The 18,155-nt window shown below is 36.5% G+C and overlaps 1 long non-coding RNA gene across 1 annotated transcript; it reads right to left on the bottom strand.

The window, feature by feature from the left end:
* Positions 1 to 6,722: 6,722 nt before the first annotated feature.
* Positions 6,723 to 17,189, bottom strand: LOC135157602 (uncharacterized). Its single transcript, XR_010296597.1, has 3 exons — positions 16,992 to 17,189; positions 8,407 to 8,578; positions 6,723 to 6,825 (listed from the first exon to the last, which is right to left on the bottom strand). It is a non-coding gene; the product is annotated as an uncharacterized LOC135157602 (long non-coding RNA).
* Between the last annotated feature and the right edge of the window lie 966 nt (positions 17,190 to 18,155).

Below are 18,155 nucleotides of genomic sequence, written 5' to 3'. Positions count from 1 at the left end.
TTTTTCAGCATAAAAAAGTTCTCGTAATTTAACGGGGATTCTTGTGATCGAGGCGGTTTGAAACCACCTAGAGAGTATTTTTTCTTGAATAAATTATAGCATCGGCAATCATAAGTGTTTTTTTTTATTTGTTCTTTCGTTTTGTTCGATTGTCTCCTTCGTTTTGTTATATTGTCTCCTTGATTTCACAACCGAAAATAAATCATTAAAGAAAAAACATTCACAATAGTTAGAATTCATTTTTGTCTCTATCGTTTTAATCGTTCAATCTAATAGTACAGAGGCGGCGGAGTTGGTAGGAAGTTTCAGTCCTCACCCCTTTCAGCAAACATGTACAAAAAATCCGAAGTCTATATAAATTTCTGATTTTTTTTCTCGGCCGGTCCACTCCCTCCCACATTCAGTAACGGAAACTATTTTTTTCCCTCTATGAATCTTTTCTACCTCGCTATTCGCCGGTTAAAAAAAGGGAGAAAGAAATTGGCAAAATGTAGGAAAATCAATAAACTTTGGGTCGGTATCAACATTTATTTATTTTTTTTTTCGGGGGGGGGTGTAGGTTACACATGAATAAAAGTCTGTAGGATTGAGAGGGTTCTATCGGGTGACACGCCAGACAAACGTGTTTTCTTTATAGGGGGTGCCTTAGCGTAATTTCTCATCCTGTATCATTCTATTTCCTCCAAGTTCGCGCGTGGAAACTTTTAGCTCATTATTGGTTTTATCATTTGAAGTGATTATGTTTCCGTCAACTTTTCGATGCAAAAGTTTTTATCTGGGAAAGAAAAGGAAATAAGATGAAGAGCTTCTAAAACCTAACCTATTATAAATTAATTCTGTAAAATGATATGAATTAACAAATTGTAATATTTTTAGCCGCTTCATCCCCGTCCTACAGCTCAACCCCTGCACCATAAAAAAACGTTGCTATCCCTGTATAACATCTTCTTCCAAACATTTTGGTTTAGATGCAAACCATGGTAAGCGCCCCAAATGCGATTTTTTTTGGTCGTAACGGGGGAAAAAAGGGGCCAGGACGGTCTTTATTCTTATCTTTTTCACCGCGTTACTCGCAATTAAAAACAGAAAATCGGAGAGAGGAGACAAACAAGCAATATATATTCGAGTGTAGGTCAGAACATTTCCATCAGGGGGGGGGGGGGGTCAAACAAGAACAATGATAAAACTTCATCAGATTGGCAAGGGTCTGAGGACCGAGTTGCAGCAAACAAACGTTGTGGGATTTTTTTTAAGTAATCTAACCAAAAAATAAAGTCATGTTGTAATTCGTTCAAGTAAGTATACATGCATGGAATTTTAGCAAAAGCGCACTTTTCTGTTCCCCCTTTTATCTCTGTCTCTCCTTCTCTCTCGTTATCCCTGACATTTGAACATATTTTTTCGATAATTTCCCTAAATAATATTCGTTCATCCTTATATGCATCATCACCCAGGGGAAGCGCCTTTATGCAATATGAATCACTGACGGATGTCATAAGCACCTGTGTTGTCGGTAAATGAGACATATTTATTTTAGATACGGTATGTTGGTCAAAAAAAAATCATAAAAGCTTTTTTGTATTGCTAAGTACGAAAAGCGTTCAATGGGTCATCCTGCCGGTAAACACTAATCATCCTTTTGTTCGGGGCGTTGACCATCTGTATCCTGCTCTTTTCGGAAAGAATTTGTTTGAGTGGCCGCCCAGACATTCTTTTGTTCGGGTAGTGCCGATATCACGAACTACATGGACGTTCCCCTTTTGAAAAGAGCAGAAGATGAATGGTGTGCTAAACTGCTTTCTTTTCTCCTTTTTTCATAATAGTATACAAAAATAATGAGAAGAAGAGGGATGATGGGGAGGGGAAAAGTTCTAAAGTGCACCGAGATCAGCTCAAAGTACTAAGACATTACAAGCTTTTTGCTTTTCTGAAAATGCAATCGATCGATGAAACCAATGAGATATCATTCTATCTAGAGTGATATCTTCTTGATTAAACAAATAAAAATGGTGAATAAACGCGTAGCTTATTACGTGACAATCTTGCAGAAAAGATGTTAGCGTATATCTATCAGAACGATATGGATGAAATCACGTGATCGGAACAAATCACGTGATCAGGCCTTATGCGCGCGCGTACGTGCTCGTCACAAAATTTATCCTTCCCGTCCGACTCCAACGAAAAAATCGGGTAAAGTTGAAATAATATCCAGTTTTCGTGATTTTTCCCCACGTAGGTGTATATTTTTTTCAATCTGTTATCGAAATAGGTTTATACAGGAAATAGTGGCAGAGGTTTTAGTACATAACAATTACGAAAAAGCTGAAAAACTTCATTGAATTAAACCAAACATTTCTCGGCTTCTGTAGAAGCCCGTCGTAGCTAAGTGAATGACTCGCTGGGCTTCTGTGGAAGCCCGTCGCACGCAAAGGGTTAATATTGTATACATATAATTAATATAATGCACCAAATCTATTCTGAAGAATGGTCAAAACGCAACATTTTCAATTCTTTATTTTCTATTTCTGATGAAAACCATTTAGCTGGTGTACCAGTTGCTGAAGAAATTTGATCTATACTGTACGTGTAGCTGTAATGGACAGATTTCCAAAAGAAAGTATCTTGAGTATTAAAAGTAATGGCAGAAAAATCTAATTTTCCCAAAAAAGTTGTGACACAAGACAGATAAATCCTTCCAACAAGAATGACTTTCAACTTGTAGATTCCAAAAGTTCTGAAAACAAAACTACATATATCTCTACTTACAAACCTCCTCTATGTTGAAACAACAGAAAATGTTATTCCAAAACTTGATCATTAGGACACAAGACAGGTAAATCCTTCCAACAAGAATGACTTTCAACTTGTAGATTCCAGAATTACCAGCCGACAAGGCAATTAACCCAGTGACTACTAGATTCTGTATTTCCCCATAGCTAGACTTTGCATAGCAAACATCCACTTACAGTTGGCAACAGATTAATGCACTTGCAAGGAACACTCTTGCAAAATGAGAGTAGATCATAAGACGCGAGTATGATGTTTGCATCTCATGATCTTTTTTCTCTCATGTCAACAGCTTTGTTTACAAATTATTAACACCTCAAACAGATTATAGGGCTTTCATCAGCCCAGCTTTGCTCAATAAATCTTAGGTTGTAGCTAGATCGGTTGATGATTAATAATCACAAGTTTGCTTTGTTTTGACTATAGGCACAGTCACAGATTTCGGAACACTGGAATCTGATGGATTCTGGCATTTATTTTACCCATTCCTGTGTTAACTCCTGACAAAATAAGTGACAGTAGGTCAATTCATGCATATAAATCATACCCAAGAGTAAAAAAATCTGTTATTATTCTTTGTCTAGCTTTCTTTAAATATTGACAATCAAATTATAATATTTATTTCATTAGACTCAGAAGGTGGTTTCAGACCGCCTCGAAGTTCGTCAGTTTCAGGTATTCTCTGATCGGGAAATTTACCCCGATCAGAAAATACCAGGTATTTTGGTAATGTGAAAGCAAACTACGCGTAATTTCCCCGAAAGAAAATACCCGCTAAATAGTAGGTACTTGGCAAAATTACGAGAACTTTCGCGGGGATTTTTACAAGGTCGCAGGTATTTTGGCAATGTGAAAGCAATATATGGGAACTTTTAGCCCAGCGTGTCGTTGGGTGCAGGCGCCGTGGGTGGCTGCTGGGCTTGTGGTTTTGAATCTCGCGCCTTGCCTGCTTATTAGACCATACTGCGCATGCTCCTAACTTCAGGAATTTATCCCGAAGGGTATGTTTCTGGGCGGTGTGAATGCAGGAAAAATTAATGGGTATTTTTTAGCCAAAAAAAGTTCTCGTAATTTAACGGGGATTCTTGTGATCGAGGCGGTTTGAAACCACTAGATTCAACTATAGTTTTGATCAAGATGCATGTAGTTTGCAGGCTCATGGATAGGATAATTTGAAAACTCAAGCTGATGGAAACGTGACTACTATTAACAACAGGGATTTGGTCGACTTTGAAGGGATAACTTGCTGGGATCAAAGCATTAAAGTGCTTTTGTCGAGTTCAGATATTGATAATCATTCAGAAATTTATTCAGGGAATAATTTTCCTGGTAACGCATCGCAATTTGCTCCACATTTTTGAAAGACGTCCTGCTATGCATAAAGTCTTTTGAATAGCACATTTTTACATAGGACTGTACATTACTTTATAGTTGAGAGCTTTTCTCTTATGACCAAAAATGCTATTCAAATTTGTAAAGCAAAATTATTCCCTGTGCATTAGTTTATGTCAGTGATAGCTACATGTACATTTACATGTATCTTTGAGAATGTGACTTTATCTCTGGACCAGTTTAATAACATTCAATGGTATGGGGGAACATGCCCGACCCCAATCCCCTAACAAGTGGAATGCCTCTGGCCGTCTCACCTGCATCACGCGATTCAATATAGCAGCAGTGCTGATTTTGAAAACTACTATAACTCGCACAAGATGTTCAGTGATACTTGGTTACTCTTATTTCCACGTTTTATGAACTAGACCAATACACTTATAGAGATATGATGGCAATTCAACAAATACCCCCAACGTGGCCAAAGTTCTTTGACCTTACATGACCTTTGACCTTGATCATGTGACCTGAAACTCGCACAGGATGTTCAGTGATACTTGATTACTATTATGTCCAAGTTTTATGAACTAGACCAACACACTTTCAAATTTATGGCTGTAATTCAACAAATACCCCAATTTGGCCAAAGTTCATTGACCCTAAATGACCTTTGACCTTGATCATGTGACCTGAAACTTGCACAGGATGTTCAGTAATACTTGATTACTATTATGTCCAAGTTTCATGAATCAGATACATAAACTTTCAAAGTTATGATGGTAATTCAACAGATACCCCCAATTCGGCCAAAGTTCATTGACCCTAAATGACCTTTGACCTTGGTCATGTGATGTGAAACTCATGCAGGATGTTCAGTGATACTTGATTAACCTTATGTATAAGTTTCATGAACTAGGTCCATATATTTTCTAAGTTATGATGACATTTCAAAAACTTAACCTTAGGTTAAGATTTTGATGTTGATTCCCCCAACATGGTCTAAGTTCATTGACCCTAAATGACCTTTGACCTTGGTCATGTGACATGAAACTCAGGCAGGATGTTCAGTAATACTTGATTAACCTTATGGCCAAGTTTCATGAACTAGGTCCATATACTTTCTAAGTTATGCTGTCATTTCAAAAACTTAACCTTAGGTTAAGATTTGGTGTTGACGCCGCCGCCGCCGTCGCCGCCGCCGTCGCCGTCGCCGCCGCCGCCGCCGTCGGCCTATAGTCTCACTCTGCTATGCAGGTGAGACAAAAATGGCAAATTTATGTACATCAGCATATGGGAGAGGGTTGAATCATCCCCCCCCCCCCAAAAAAAAAAAAAAAAAAAAAAAAAAAAAATCATAGAACTGACAAATATTTCATAATGCCTTCAGGAAAATAATAAAAAGAAAAAAATTTGGGGAAAGGACCCCTGTTTCTTATTTTCATGAGATTTTTTCTGAGATTTGATATACATTTTTCTTATTATTTTACTTGGCTTTATCAAGGACGTGAGAGGGAGACATCCCTCGCTTTATAGAGAGGGTAGTGTATTCAGACTAAAATTGTGTGTTTCTTTTAATTTTCTCTGCAACATGCCATAGTCTCCACAAAGTGCATTATATATTAAATCATGTATAGCTGTGAAAACAGAGTATGGAACTAATTCAAATACGAACGGGTTTCCTCAATTGAAACTGACACCTTGGTATGTGGCCAAAGGAATGTTGCTCCAAGATACTAAAGTCTTAGTAAAGATGCTGATATTCAAGACTTACGAAAAAATTTGTTTGTGGGCGTCCTGTCCACAATGTTCTTGTATTTATATGTTTTGTTTGTTTTTTCACATTAGTTCCTATTACTCTTACTATTGTTGTTATAATCATTGTCATCATAACCATCATCATTGTTCATATTTTTATCATCGTCCTCATACCATCATTATAATTGCTATTTAAATCAAATAGATATCATAATAAACATTATTGTCATTATTATCAAAAGAAGTAGAAGTTGCATCATGATTTCTATCATTTGTTATTATCATTATCACTATTATTACTATTTTTTAAATAAACATTAGCCCTTGAGCATAATAATAATAATCATCATCATCATCATCATTATCATCATCACCACCACAACCACCACCACCATCACCACCACCATCATCATCATCATCATCATCATCATCATCACCATCATCATCATCATCACCATCATCGCCATCATCATCATCATCATCATCATCACTACCATCACCATCATCATCATAATCATCATCATCAATATATCAATACCGGGTGAGTAATGTCTTGTGATATTACTTTCAATTTATATTCACTACCATTATCATCATCATCGCCATCATCATCACCATCATCACCATCACCATCCCCTATCATCATCATCATCATCATTATCATCATCATCATCACCATCCCCATCATCACCATCATCATCACCATCATTATCATCACCATCATCATCATCCCCTATCATCATCATCATCCCCTATCAATCATAATCATCATCCTCATCAACACCACCACCACCATCACCATCCATCATCATCATCATCACCTACAGTATATAAATTACTTACCAGGTGAGAAATATCTTGTACCAGTTTGCGTTTACATTCATCTAACTCTGACTGGTTGGGTTTAGATGGAGTACTCTCATGGGAAATCCTACTCCTTACAACTCCCTCCTAAAAAAAAGAGAAAATAATAAAAAGAAATCAAATGTTTTGAACTGTTTATAAAGACTGCCCTCTGGAGGGGATCCTTATGGACAGCTTCCTGTAATAAAGATGGGGCACTTCCATGAGAAACCCTCTTATTTCTTACGACTCCCTCCTAAAACAACAAAAAATAAAGAAAACAAATGTTTTGAATTGTTTATAAAGACTGTCATCTGGCTGCAAGCAAAGCTGTATTTATGAGGAGGTGGTCTTTATGAAGCGGTGCCTGTGTTTCAATAGGGAAAACTATTCGAGGAAAACCACACTTTATCTTCATAGAGATTGGAGAATGATAATGTGAAGTTCTGGGTCCTGTTGCATAAAAGTTACTATTATGGTAAGTTTCCATCCAATGGTTACTACCATGGTAAATGCTGATCAATGGCCAATCAAAATCAAGGATTGCATGCAAGGTACCACTGTATGTCCATAATGGTAACTTTTGTGCAACGTGGCCCAGAACAGTCAAATGGTAGATTTCATATTACCCTAATATGCTTTTCACACTGCACTTTTTTCCCTTAACCCAAGGAAATTGGTGGGGCTAAGGGGGGTCTTAGCCCCACCAATTTCCCGGGGTTAAGCTTAGCCCACTTCGTTTTCACACTACGTTTTAGCAAAGTGGGCTAGCACGGCAAATAGTGCGGTACTATCTGGCCCTGAAAAAAAGCAGGGTTAGCCGGCTTATTGTGGTGCTAGCACCACAATTGTGGACATCGAAAGAAACGACAGTTATTCATTCAGTCCTTCGTGATAAGCAAACACCAAATGCTATACATGGTATAATGTGGTGCTAAGAGATGCAGTGTGAAACGAAACTGGGCTAAGAAAAAGTGGGGCTAAGCAATAGCCAATCACAGATGTCGAAATTGCACGTTAATCACGCTCTGCAAGGTAAAATCATCAATATTCATGAGCTGTGGGATAGTCCAGGGTTAAGGCGTTAACCCCGGCTAAGCAGATAGTATGGGGTTAAGAAAGACAGTGTGAATCCAAAAAAAGATAGTATGGGGTTAAGGATAGTCCGGGGTTAAGGATAGTATGGGGTTAAGGAAATGCAATGCGAAAAGCATATTAGTCGTTAATAAATCACTCTCATTATCAAATCATTATAAATCATATCTTAGTTTTCATGATTCAAGTTTTATTCCAATCATGTAAAACATGAAATAGAATGAGATATAAATGACATGGTAAAAAATGCAAGATTCCATGAAAGTGGCATAATCACATAAATTACATTAATATTTAAGTCAGAAAGTTATATCAAGGAGCATTTGAATTCCTGTACATATATGTATAAATTGGTTTTCTGAAAATTAATTTAACAAGCAAAAAAATGAAATATACAGAAGTTCAATAAAGAAACACAAGTTACCTAACAGTATACCAACCTGAAATTGCAAAAAAAAATTATAAAAGTGAATTCATAACCAACATAAGATACAAAGACATATGAATCAATTTTCTGTGTTCTAACCAGTTAGCAGTAATTGAGAAAACGTATCTAGCACAATGAAAAAAGTAGAAAAACGCCATAATACAAACCTCTGGAGATTGTACTGTCACACAGTAATACATCTTCTCCAATGGAAATCAGGTCATCATCGAAAGAAAACGACAGTTATTCATTCAGTCCTTCGTGATAAGCAAACACCAAATGCTATACATGGTAAAGCACGCTGTCTTTTTCATTCCAGCTCTAAAGCAAATCTTCTTCCTTCAAAGAAAACAAGTCTCACATTTAGGAAATCTATGCCAGGAAAATCAGCAGGATTTTTATGATCATTTACGAATAAAATCCGCCGATGAAGTGCAAAATTCTGAACATCCGTGTTTAATATAAACTGATATCGACGCTCTCATATTACGCCAAGGATCTGAAGAGGACTATTTATTGTTTCTCAGGTTATTTTAGAGGCTTTATGAACATGATTTAAGGAAGTACCAGGTCCCCTTAACACTAAGCAATGCGATTATTTGCAAGATTCCATCTACATTTAATTCCATTGAATTGAATGTAACATCAATCACACGATAAACTGTAGATCAATTACAAGGCTCTGTGCTACCATGCCCTGACCAGGAAATATAAGAAACAAAGGATATTTCGCTGTCATGTGAATACTCCCACTGGTTGACAATGTTTTCCACTACCAGCTCACAACAACAATAATAATAATAGGCATTTACATAGCACCATCTACCTAGAAATAATCTATTCCGAGGCGCAATTTAATTATCATTTTTATAACCCCGGCTTTAGCTTGAGCTGCCTTTCAGCACTCGGTGCATTCCAGGAATTAATCCTGCCAGGTACCCATTCACCTCACCTGGGTCGAGTACAGCACAATGTGGGTAAATTTCTTGCTGAAGGAAAATATGCCATGGCTGGGATTCGAACCTACGTCCCTCTGATTGAAAGACAAGAGTCGTAAGCACTAGACCACGGCGCCCACATGTTAATAGTAGTTGATTACATTTGTACAAATTTCTTGTCGGCGAACAATATTTACAAAAATTCACAATCTTCTATTAAGGGGGCATTCCTTGCTAGTCAATTTTTAGTCAAAAAATCAATCACAATTCAGGCAATTAATCACAAATTGGCATTTGATTGCAAGTCTGCTTCTGGCAGCAATCTGGGGGCCATTTCATAAAGCTGTTGGTAAGTTAAAGGGATGGTCTGGGCTGAAAGTATTTATAGCTCTATAATAAATAGAGTAGAATTCACTAAGCAAAATGCTGAAAATTTCATCAAAATCGGATAACAAATAATCCCCACTTGTTCTTTTGTATTATTATATGAAATTAGGTTTATTCAAATTTTTTCCTCCAAGAAGTAGACAAATTGGATTGACAACTGATAGTGCATTAGATATTTATTGCTGCAACTTATTTCATTAAAAGGGAGACATATTATTCACACAAGTATGAAATAATTAAAAAATTATGATTTTATGTAATAACATAAGAAAACGGAAAGTGGAGATGTGACATCATCAGCCCACCTAATGAATACTCATGACGACTGTTTTCACAAAATATTGCTACAGTTTAAACTTCAATAATTTAATTATTTGTTATCCGATTTTGATGAAATTTTCGGCATTTTAATCAGTGAATTCTACTCTATGTATTTAAGATATAAATATTTTCAGCCAGGACCATCCCTTTAAGAGTGACTGTGATAAGAGTGGTGATCCCTTCTTGTGGTAAATGGTACATCAAAATGTTCATTGGTGATTGTTTAGCGCGTAAGAAAGTGTCACCAGTCGTTCTTAAAGTCGCTCTTAACTTAATACCAACAGCTTTATGAAACGCCCACCTGCAAGACTTATAAATGATGTATCAATCGTAAATTTGTATCAGGAAATTGTAATTTATTGCGTATATATTTTCTTGCACCAGCCCTTCAGTATAACAGCAAAACAGCAAAGACTTTTCCAACTACATGTCTTTTGAATCAAATAAAATTCACCAGAAAATCCAATATTTCTAAAGGAAAAGACTTAAAAGAAACATATGACAAAGAGGGCTTTTCACCAACATATTTGTCATCTGACACGTAGCCAGATCTGACAACTTTCCATGAGTCTGATTGGCTAATTAGTACAATGCATGTGAAACTGTCATGTCATAACCATACTCGACCAAATAAAATATCCAACAAGTCCTTTCATGAAAATGCTCATAATGTTCAGCAAAATACCAAAGACTTCTCTAAAGAATGTTTTTTCAATCGATCGAAATTCACCAGAAAATCAAATATCTGGAAATATCCAAGGCAGATCAGTAGGTCTAAACATCGACTAGGGCCAAGTCATCTCATACTTGTGAGAACACTGTAGTTCTGTCCCAAATTCTATTTCAATCATAAGAATAATCCAGTTTGTTTAGAAAACACTTCACATGAAGGCCGACATGTAGACAACAGTGCGTCACAATTAAACCCAGGTGAACAGATTCAATCAGTCCTTCCTGCACACAATATACACACATCCTCCACTCCCTGGGGAGTATTATCCCAATCAGAATCCCACGTTCTGGTACATGGATGTCAGGAACTGGCAAAAATGATCTTATTCCTCAAATTTTAATCCAAATTATAGACACAGCTTCTGCCAACAGCTTTAAGACAGGCAGACCAGTGGCAATGCGATCTATATATTAAGCAACAGAAGTTCTTCCTAGCTATCTATATCTAATTCCACTTTATATTTGCACTTTGGATTTGCATTCAAACTTTGTCCTCTATATACAGTTTATTTGTTTTCCAGCTTTATGCTTTTTGGGATTCATGTTAGCTCAAAGAAGACTGATACAATCAGTTTGTATGCATACTGAAAGTAATTTATGCAGTGACAAATAGAGAATGAATTTGAAGACTTTTATTTTGACCACAGTACATTTTGTAGTATACTAAACTATTTTATTGAATACAAAAACAGTCTAAGTTCTAGTTAATAGTAGATATGCTTTATAAATCCTAAACAGACACCCTAGTGACTTTGAAGGGGGGGGGGGGATTCCTTGATTTGAGGAACTGCATTCACACCCACAAAAATATGCAATTGCATACCATTAAAAAATTATGCAAAATCTGGACAGCCAATGGTGGGGGGTCCACAGGGGTCGACTAAGCCCCCAGCGGCGTCCAGGGGCAGGGCCCCGTGCAGGGGTCAAGAAGACAAACCCCCCATGAAATTTATGTCCGTTAGTAACTTTAATAATAAAATAGCAACTTTAATCCTAAAAGGAATGGGCTATTTAAGATGTATCTAGGACTTGGGATACATGGATCTCTGGGGATTTTTCCCCCATTTTTTTCTCTCACATGAAATTTCAGAAATAAGCTATAAAGGACGTCCTGATTTTTGGCCATTTTGAAAGTTGAAAATCAGGATAATCCTGCTAAAATCGGGCAGCTGGCAGGTCTGCAATTGTAAAACAAAACAGCATCGCTACATTTCATGTGTGAATGCAATTAAAACATACTATTTTTATTTTGTCATTTGCCATTCATGGACCACAGAACAAAAGTGGTTTTATGCTTGATATCAAATTGATATCAATGAAATAATTGCCAAAATGCATTTATAGGAATTGCAATGATGAAACCTAAACCAAAACTTAAAGAAATATAGAACAAGCAAGTCATTGTAATTGTTTCTCCTCAACATCAATTCAACATGATAAGTTAAATATGAACTATTTTTTATAGCTCACCGTACCTGTATATTGCTCAATAAAACTATATTTATTTTTCTTCCTTCTAACGACCAGTTCAATGTTTACATTGCAGCTATTAAAGGAAGTCATTATGGTTCCGATTAGTTCCGTTACCGTTATTAATTAGCTTTTGATTTGATATGCTATCAGTTTCACTATAGATAAGGCGATAGTCAGAAGAATTTCAGTTTTGTTTAATAGCAAAACCTGCTCCAGGATCCTTCAATTTTCAAGACTATGAATTCACATCGCTATTATCTATTTGATAATAAATATCAAAGTTTCACAAGCTTCATGAAGGGTTTGTTCCAAGTTTCCATTGATATTAAAAGCAATAGAATAATGTCAAATTGTCTTGACCTAAGATTCAAGTAAGGGACTATCTTAAAACAATTTTTAGCTTTTACTGAACCTAATTGTACATGTAAGACTTATTTTCCATCTAATTCTAAATTATTTATCAACATACATGGAAAATTTCCCTTCTCAAATGCAAAGCATTAAATGCATATGGTCAAAGAGCCCTTTCCATATCTGCCCCTGTACTCGGGAATTCTCTACCGTTAAATATAAGAACTGCACAATCCTTCTCCATATTTAAATCTATTCTTAAAACTTACTTATTTTCAAAATAATGTTTATAATCTTTAATATAGTATGTTTTTGTTAAATATTGTAAGCTTTCATTAATTATGTAACTTTTTGCACTGATTAATAAGTTCTAATTTGTATGACATAATTTAGGTTTGAGGATTAGATTTATTGGATAATTTAAATTACAAGGTTTAATGGACAATTTAGTAATTTAATATATTTTGTAAAGCGAGTCTTTTGACTATTATGCGCTATATAAATTTCAAATGTTATTATTATTCTTATACAATCCTTGTACAGAAAATTGCTACACAAATGAACTTTTGTACAGCACTCAAAAAAATTGTGGAGTAAATTGTGATGATATACCAGGAAAATTATTACCAGCTTTGCAAGAATTAGGGAATTCATACAACAGTAGGTGGTTTCAAACCGCCTCGATCACAAGAATCCCCGTTGAATTACGAGAACATTTTTAGGCTAAAAAATACCCATTAATTATTCCTGCATTCACACCGCCCCGAACATACCCTTCGGGATAAATTCCTGAAGTTAGGAGCATGCGCAGTATGGTCTAATAAGCAGGCAAGGCGCAAGATTCAAAACCACTAGCCCAGCAGCCACCCACGGCGCCCGCGCCCAACGACACGCTGGGCTAAAAGTTCCCGTAAATTGCTTTCACATTGCCAAAATACCTGCGACCTTGGAAAAATCCCCGCGAAAGTTCTCGTAATTTCGCCAAGTACCTACTATTTAGTGGGTATTTTCTTTCAGGGAAAGTACGCGTAGTTTGCTTTCACATTACCAAAATACCTGGTATTTTCTGATCGGGGTAAATTTCCCGATCAGAGAATACCTGGAACTGACGAACTTCGAGGCGGTCTGAAACCATCTTCTGACTGAAACAGTAATATTCATCAATTTGATGGAAGTCCTAGCAAAGTTTTATATATGTGTGAAACTACACGTATAAACTTGATCTAATTCTAAAACCCTATATGAAAAACTGTGCTTCATTTGAACTCTTCATCTAAGAGTAAAACATGTAAAATGCTATTTAATCTGAACATTGGTGTTGACTGTGGATCATATGGTTTGAGTTTATAGTATACTGTAGCAACTAGCGACCTTAGAACGCAGCCTGTTCCCTTGATGACGTAAAGAATCTTGTCCCTCGCTTCCCATCTAATTTCCATGAGGAAGGGGGTAGGTATTCCCTGAGTTTCAATGGCATTGTTTTAAAAGAAATCATTATTATGTATATTTAGCTTTTCATTTCATATTACATGTATATAGACCTATACACATGGGCTTGAACTACAATCTACATGAAAATTACTTAGAATGAAATTGATTGCCATCAAGGACCAATACAAAGTTGGATGAGTTTGAATTCAGTCTTACCCGATTGAATATTTTGATCAAATTTTGGATTGGTCCATGACCACAATCTACATGTATTAGATTTACTTTCAATCTTCATAATAAATCATTTTTATATACTGCACTGTAAAAAAAGATAACACATTGTTTAAGCCTGTCACTCTAACAACAAGTTGTTAAAGTTTTTTTGTAATTGTTTAAACTTTTTAAACAACTTGTTTAAAAAGTTTAAACAGTTGTTTAAAAAGTTTAAACAATAGTCGCTAGTGTGACTGGCTCAAACAATGAGCTTAAAATCATAAACAGCGTTTTTACAGTGTGTAGCACTTAAGTGCTTCACATTGTAATTATTATCACCCCTGTCATCAGATCCTGGCATGCCTGCACAAGCACTGTCTCCACTTCCTGGGAAGCATTCCAAAAAGAGTTCAAAGACTCAAATGCTAGGCATACAACATAGGCTTTCACATCCTACTGGTTACCCATTTAACACCTGGGTGGATAGTGGCAAAGTGTGGATAAAGGCCTTACCAAAGGACGCTAGGCCGTGGTGGGAATCGAACACATGACCCTCTGATTATAACGCAAGAGTCAGAACCACTACACCACAACGCTTCCAAACTACACGTATTTGGGCAGGAGAACTGATACAACTGATCCAAGAAATACAGAAAAATACAGAATCTGTTCACACTTATCACAGCCATCCATTCTATTCCTTGATGAAGAGAAACACGGTGTGGAAGACCAAGCCTAGATGGCCCTCCAACGTGGACAAGAACCTGGCCAGACACTCGAATCAGATCAAGGACACAAAAGATTTCATTTTTTTTCAAAATTAACAGGAAATCCAACCACCAACAAACGAGTCCTTTTCCAATATGATCCAGCATAAGAATTTGGACGAGACATACTACATGTAGGCAACATGCTTCCGCGTGCAAGTGAACTCTTACCGTCCATTGTCTAATATTACTTTCTTTCTCTCCCAAAGAGTTATAATAATAGCCTGATTCTCCTTGAAAATGACAATTCAACCATATTTTATTGTCCTCTGAACAATATAGCTTTCAACTATATAGGGCCTATTGTACACTAAAAAGGGGAGAAGTACTGTTTGTGTAACTTATATCTTGGCAAATATCTAGGCAATTAAAATGTCTTTGAAGTCTGGGAGAGTAACAAAAATTGTCCTGACTCTGTGACTCCGTGTAGGAGATTCATATCTGCACTTTTTTTAATTTGAAGTTCATTATTTGTCAAGACTTAAATTCAATTTCTTCTTGTGAAGGTGTAATTTTGAATATTCAAGGAGTCACTTTTTACTACACTGCTACACACACGCAACACCAGAGGTTTCAAAAACTCATTTGAGATTAATGTTTCATGTTTTTAAAATAATACCCTATTTTAATGATAATAAAAATGATCATAGTGACACATTTACCCAGGGTAACTACTTCAATTCCAAAAACTGTTCTCCCAGTTGACCCAGCCATTATTACCCTAGCTTTAGTCATGGATGTTTTCTGTTCTTATATAATTACCCCCTACACAGATTGCAAACCCTATAAAACTAAAAAAAAAGTTGAGTTGTTGATATAGACAACATCATCAACAAGGTTAAAAGTATCTTAAAACAGAAACTTCAATGAACCTCTATTTCTGCTGACTAATGAGGCTCACTCAAGCAAATGTCCTTAGAATTAAAGAAGAAAAATTATGCAAACATGTACTTCTAAAATGAGTGCTCAAAATAATCCTCTGTTTCATTCTGAAGATCTCCAAAGAGTCTGAACTCACTCCTTGTATTAAAGTCAGAAAGGTTAACTCAAGATGGTCAACACAATAGCATATTAAAAAGAACATATTTCCTGAGAACTAACAAAAACCCTCAAATGATCCTCTTTTCCTTATTAGCAGAAGCTCTCTTAACTATCCACACTCTAGGTGGTCAATGATTCAAGAAGATTTTGAGATGAAACTCAATGAAAATGAACTTCTATAATAGTTCTATTCCTTCTAAAGCTCTAGAAAATAAGTTATCCTACAGAATATTGGGGTTTGACCAATAGCTCTATGGTTTAACTCTAGATGGCCCAGCAGCACCAAGGGTGTAAATTCCCAAGGACTTATAAGACAAAACTCAGATATGAAAATGAACCTCTATTCATTCTGAATCTCTCCATGAGTTATCAATTGACAATTTTAACTCTAGATGGTCAATGCATCCATAAGGTAAAATTTTCAAGGACTAATAGGTTGAAACTCAAACCAGCATTCTGCCAAAAGCACTCCCGAGGTGTACAGTTAAACTCTAGATAGTCAACAGCATCAAGAACTCAAATGAACTGATTTTCCTCCACAAACTCAAAAGTATTATCCAATATCCACACAGTTTAACTCTAGATGATCAATGGCATCACAATCAAAAATTCCCTGAGAAACTTTAAGAGGAAACTCATATGACATGAACCATTATTCCTTAAAAAGCTATCCTCTAGTTATCCTCACGAATAAAACAAAACTCAAATGAATCTCTAATATGAACCTCAACATCCTGCAGATCTCCAAAGAGTACAATCAAACTCCAGTCAATTCTGATCCTTTTAAACTCTAATTTCCCCAGATATTTTTAAAGATGGAAACTCAAATGAAAATGAACCTTCCAAAACTCTCCAACTCTGAGGAAGGTCACCCTGTAGGCCTACAAGTTGAACTCTATAGACGGTCTATATTTTTCCAGGGAGTCAGCGACTTTGAAGATGAAACTCAAATGAAAGTAAACCTGTATTCCTTATAAAACTTTCCAAATTCTGAGTAACTTTATCCTTTACAGGTTTAACTCTAGATGGTCAATGGTATTAAGATGATTTCGATTTCTTCCCAGGTTTTTGTAAAATGAAACTCGAATGAAAAAGAACCTGCACTCCTTCGTAAGCACTCCTGAGTGAGATGGTCAATCAATGGCATCGAGTCAGAGGCTTTTAAGATGAAACTCAATTGAAAATAGACCTGTATTCCTGTTTATCCTGAAAAAGCTCAATTCTGAGCTGGTCATACGAAGAAGAGAAAACAGTCGACGTCTTCAACGAGAGGAAACACAAAAATGTCTATTCCATATGAAGACGGACGAGGGTATGACCCTCTAGGCTCTCGCTATCCTTAGAGCACTCAGAATTACATCAGACCATAAAGATACGGAGAGCATTTCACGAAGCATCTTGTCACTGATTGTCGTGGACGAACTTCCTCAGAGCCAATCAGGAGCAAGGATTTCAGTAGGTTACAACAAATGGTCAGTGAAAATCAATTACTACTTGTTTTGTGAAACCTTCTCCTGGTCAGACTGAAGTGAGCGTGATACGTTCATTGACACATTCCCTCAACAAAAGACCTAGGCTTACCTGATCAATATGATATCGATCGCAGTACTATCATACACACAACGGGATCAATATTTGTGTTCAGTGGAAAGTGAACACAAGGAATTGACATACTTCACTTAACAAAGAGGACAAATTCATTCAAGTAACACCTGGTCTTTCTGTTCACTAATCTTCCTTTTATTCCGCCTAATCTCTGCTTTATTCTTCCTGATCACTTCATCCAACCTATTAAACCATCTTTATGGGTCCTCTTGCCCCTTTTATGCAAGCTCTTCCAATTCATATCAACTGTAAATGTACAAGTTCTTTCTTCCCCCCTTTTTTATTTCTTTTTTGTAGGGGATTTCTTTTCTGTCAGGCCTATATATGATGATCTCCCCCTCCCCCCTCTTTCATAGTTTTCCAAAATGACCTTTCCCATTTAGGATATTAAAGCATCAACACTTTTCAAATGAAGATGTTGTATAAGCTTTCCTGTCATAGCATTATGTGGTATTTCAATTGTGAGAAAGAAATGGCATAGACCTTGGGTGGTAAATTAAGTAATTTCTCTCAGAGATGTGACACCGCACATTGCCTTTTCCCTGTCATATCTCTCTAAGTTCCCGCCCATCTTTTTGGAAGCAAACCAATCAAAATCATCATTGGTTCCCAGTGGGAGCCCTTCCAGCCAATAGGGAGGGCGTATCCCCAAAACAG

The sequence above is a fragment of the Lytechinus pictus genome, chromosome 19 (genome assembly GCF_037042905.1).
Source record: "Lytechinus pictus isolate F3 Inbred chromosome 19, Lp3.0, whole genome shotgun sequence".
NCBI classification, from domain to species: Eukaryota; Metazoa; Echinodermata; class Echinoidea; order Temnopleuroida; family Toxopneustidae; genus Lytechinus; species Lytechinus pictus.
The sequence above is the reverse complement of the archived record's forward strand: the minus strand, read 5'-3'. Positions and strand labels throughout refer to the sequence as shown.